A 4,879-nucleotide genomic window follows, 5' to 3' on the forward strand; every position below is an offset into this window, starting at 1 on the left:
CGTACAAGTAGAAGAATGTTTCTTCTAAATTTCTACCCGGGTCAAGCAAAATATCAGTTTTAGTTTTCTTCGTCGAAAGGTATAATTTTTTTGGTAAGTACGCTTTTTATTCACAAGGAAGATGATTGCGGCAATTCTGTGTGGATTTTAAACCAGCTGCATTGTTGTTTCTTGGACGGAACTTGAAACCCGAAGATTTTGTTTCAACCGAGGCAACCCTGAAGGAGAGCTTTAATTTGTGTTAGTTTTGAAATTCGACCTTCTTCGGAATTGAAACCCTTTTAGGATGAGCGAAATTCATTGAACAACCAGTTTTTGAAGGCACTTAGGTAAGATTTGTGTTTTTAGTCAGAGCCATGATTCGCCGTGCATTATAATTCAGTACTAAAAGCCGATCGCTTGACTTCTCTTGTATTCTCTGTTTCACTTCACTACAAATTTAAAGTAATATATCAAACACGAGAAAGCATGTTTCATCAGATATCCAAACACTGCCGGAAGTAGGTTGAAAAAACGAGGCGCAACCGAGTTTTTTTAAACAACTTCGAGGTGTTTGGGTATCTGATGAAACACACTTTCGAGTGTTTGATATGGCTTCTCAAATGATCAATAATTCTTGGAGAAATTCAAGGCTTAAGTTGGCAAAAATCTATGGTAATTAGGAACACATATCCAAACCACGGTCACAGTAGTGATTTTCTTTGTTTTCTCTTGATTAATTATTAATGAGTTTGAGAATGATAAGTAATAAACAAGAGTAGGATTCGAGATCATCAAAACCAAATTTGTTCCCAATTCGTTAAAAATCAAACTGGCCAACGTTTATTATCATAACTTTGAATAAATCGGGTTAACTACGGATTGATACTCAGAATGGTTCCAAATGATACGATTTTCTTGGCGTAGCCTCATTTAGGTGCCATTGATTTTCAAATTCATCCCCCAAAATCATTCAAAAAAATTAATCTTCCTTTTATATTAGCGGGAACCTTGTGTGCCTGAAAATGTTTTCGGGTCTTATAGGTCACTGATAAGTTACCGAGTCTTTTGCGAAACGGATGCGTAATCTGTACCTTTGGTTTACAAGGTTAAATGCCCTCGGCCAAGACACGTTATTGTTGTTATTATTGTTATGGCAGTAAAATATCTAAAATCTTAAAAAATATAAAGAGAGAGAGAGAGAGAGAGAGAGAGAGAGAGAGAGAGAGAGAGAATGCGTTTTCCACCTGTCTAAAATACTGGATATAATATATTATGATAAAATCTAAGCTACAGTATGTTGAGAATTCACGAAAATATATAATTATTATATGTAATAATTATTATAATTATTATTATTATTATTATTATTATTATTATTATTATTATTATTATTATTATTATTATTATTATTATAATTATTATTATTATAGTGCGGATATCTGAAATACGTGTCTATATGCTTTTACATGTACACTTAGGGCTTTTTATGGACACTGGTTTAGCTGTTATTAGTGTGATTTGATTATATCTTAATATCTCTGCATAATGGAATTCTTTATTTTATGGAATTTTGAACTTTTATTATTGATCACAGCTATTTCCTCTTCTTTTATGTAGTATTAAGTTACTCCTTTTTTTAGAATTTGTGAATGAATAATGTTTCGATGAATTGATTGGATTTTTTCTAACAGCAAGTTGATTGTAAATAGGATTTTAATTGAGGTTTTGTAATAAAAATTTTATTATTATTATTGTTATTATTATTATTATTATTATTATTATTATTATTATTATTATTATTATTATTATTATTATTATTATTATTATTATTGTTATCGTTAGAAATGTGCATAAAGTCGTTTTATCCAGCCATGATTATAATTTGCAAATTGAATAAAATTTGTGAAAGGATAAAAAAAAGCGAGTGAGAACTTAGACGTTCCGGCCACGTTGCGCGGCTTTTTTCGGCTAAAATTAACGTGGCCCGGTGAGATAAAAGTAAAATGGAAAACTAAAACAATTAAAAATTCTGAAATAAGGTTCCTCTAGAAATGGTACAAGTGTCTTGTATCAGCGCTTCCTGAAGTAATTACGTTTTCCATTGGTTTGCGTGTTGGAAGCTTTCAACAATTTTAATGTCAAGCACGTGCTGGTGCAATGAATTGTATTAATCTAACAAAGGGTTCTTGACACATGATGCAACGTATTTGGAATGTTCTTTCATGCGAGCCCTCAACGTGTAGAATGGCAGGTCAGTGCAGCCTCTGGAGCTTTCAAAATCCAAGACGGCAGACAGTCCGCGATGTTGAATTTCGACTCCTGAATGACCTCTGGGGAGGACGAGGTGTAGTCAATGGCCAATTGTCGTTCAACTTTCTCAAGGTTAATATGAACACGTGTTAGACCTTTTCGCAGTGCAAGTCTTCGTTTTTTAACCAAGTCGAAAATTACACGAAATGCAGTGTTTCTTTCAAAACTGATTTTTCTCAGTTGGCCAAAGAAGTCTTCGCACCTGTGTAATAGGTCCGACAATGTTCGGAAGGCTTCGGAAAGCGTCGGGATGAAGTCTCAAGTAATCCGTAGCAAATCACTCTTCATATTCGGCTAAAAATATTGATACCGGCTCAATATTCGGAAACTGCCGAAATCTTTGGAATTTAGCTTCAAAACTGTCTCAAGCAATCAGTCCAATATATGCCAAGGCTACGGTGAAAGCAATATGAAAGAAATCACTGAACTAACTTTAGCTTGCACTTAACTGAGTCATTTTTCTAAATGATACGTTAAACAATATAGCGCTTTAGCGTGATTTCTCTTTGACTGAAAAATTTCATTGATAAATTTGTATTGCTAATGAAGTAAAAAAAAAAAAAAGCCCAAGGCAATGTCACGGTAATATCCTGCGTGAAATCTTTTGTCATACACCGGCAAAACCGCAATTTATTTTCAGCTCTCTGCGAGGGGTACGCGTACGTATAGAATCAAAGCTAACATGACTCGGTCCGTTATTTTCCGATCTCTTGACTTCGAACAATTGTTTGTCGAGTAATTTTTGCTGTCTTAAGAACATTACACATAGTACAAGGTACAACAGATATATTCAGTGGAAATACCTTGAGGGTAAGTAAGTTTATTTTCAGGCCTTTGGACTTTAATTACGAGTTTTGAGATATCAAGTCGCTACATCACACTTTTGTGTCAAGTATGAACAACTTTAGAGGTTGACGAGAAAATTTGAGTGTAGAGAAGTTGTTTGAGTGAGTATAAATATATTCCTTTGTCTGACGCTCGTGAGCGTGATCAGAGAGTTTGAAATCTCATCGCCAAGTGTTTCGTGACAATGACCTCTTTCTCCACTAAACCAGTTGCCAGTTGATTTACAGAAATCAAGTGTTTGTATCAATCATGAATATAGCTTTTAGAGAAACGTGTGGTGGTGATATTAAATTGTGGAGTAATGCCGTCTAATTTGTACTCCGTAACATCTACGTAACTAAACCGCAAAGGAAAACACTTGCTTAGGGATATTATTTTAGTAATTTTACACTTGAAAGAACAAACTGAATTAATTTCACACATGTTTCTTTAGAATGAACGCATCAACAACTGCTTCTCAAAGGAAGTCATTGTGAACAAGACCCAAAACCCGAGCAACTCGCTGTTTGAAACAACAGCTAAAGCTGCATAACCAAACGGGAGGCGAGGTATGTATTTTCGACTTTTCATGGTTCAATGAAAGCTTCTTAATATCATTTAATACTAAAATTAGTTCAGCTCTTCGTTGAACTGACAACTAGAAGGTTTATGTAAATTGTCCGAGTGTCTCTGTCATGATGTTAACCTAATTCAAAACCTGATGATCTTATAATCTTCCCAAGGTTCCTTTCCTGTGAATCAGTCATACTCAAATTAAAGTTTGCTGTAGCTTCAAGTCAGTCTTGAAATCAGTTTTTATAATGACCATTACCGCTACAAAATCACAACGATTGCTTTGACTTCAGACAGGTGAACGACTACTGGTCTTCCTTTTAATCGCTGATTACTCTTGAACAGTAAAATTCTGGAAATTTATATAAAATTTCCGATATTTTATCCTGGATTCACACCAAATTGAGCATTTGTAGCTTGTAACTCTGGTTGCAAAGACGGCTTAAAGTACAACATAATACAATGATCGATATATTTTACGTACAATTATTAAAGACGCACTGGTCTGACGACTCTATCTCTTTTCAAGTTGACTGGAAGGGCCTACAAAACACGGAAACAAAATTTAAAAAAAGAGAGAAAGAAAGAAGAAATAGAAAAATACACGCCAGCGGAAATAACAGAAGACAAGCATAAAAATGCTGATTGTGTTAAAGGAAATAATACAACAATTAACAATTATGCCACTCGCGCTTGTTGGATTCGAGATGGTAGATAGGCAACGAGACGAGTAGCGCCTAGTTGACTATAATCATCCCGTATCAAACAAGCACAAGTGGAATAATTGTTTTATTAAAACGACAACAAAATATCGCTAAATTTTGCCTCATTTTATTTCGCAAAACAAGACCGGAAGATCGAGTATAGTGTACTTGTGGAGCATGGTATAATTTCTTACATACCATGGCAGCGAAGCCAATCAAGTCTGTGGAATTGCATTATGCAATGTTCTAGTTTTTAGTTATCTAAGTTAGGAACAGCCGCAAACGAAAACTAAGGCAATAAATATAGCTCATTTGAAAGTGTTATAACATGGAAATTCATCTCATAAGCTTGCAACTAGATAGGATTTAGAATATTCACAACATCTTACAACGTGCATGAATGGATGAAATAAAACGGATGTATAATAGGTAAATGACACACAACATATGACGGAAGCAAATTTCAAACTTGACGCACGGACCTT

At 34.5% G+C, this 4,879-nt stretch overlaps 1 protein-coding gene across 3 annotated transcripts in view; it reads left to right on the plus strand.

Annotated features, from left to right (window-relative positions):
- The window catches only part of LOC146462896 (adhesion G protein-coupled receptor L1-like), a 34,329-nt gene continuing 29,450 nt past the window's right edge, over positions 1–4,879 (plus strand). For 2 of the 3 annotated variants that reach the window (XM_085085008.1, XM_085085006.1), the window contains exons 1-2: positions 2,949–3,102; positions 3,572–3,686. The gene's annotated coding sequence lies outside the window, so the exon portion shown is untranslated. Of the gene's footprint in view, positions 94–2,948; positions 3,103–3,571; positions 3,687–4,879 lie in introns of those variants that run through there. The other variant, XM_085085007.1, reaches the window with a different exon arrangement.

Source organism: Pavona decussata, unplaced genomic scaffold (assembly GCF_977016875.1).
Source record: "Pavona decussata unplaced genomic scaffold, jaPavDecu1.1 SCAFFOLD_184, whole genome shotgun sequence".
NCBI classification, from domain to species: Eukaryota; Metazoa; Cnidaria; class Anthozoa; order Scleractinia; family Agariciidae; genus Pavona; species Pavona decussata.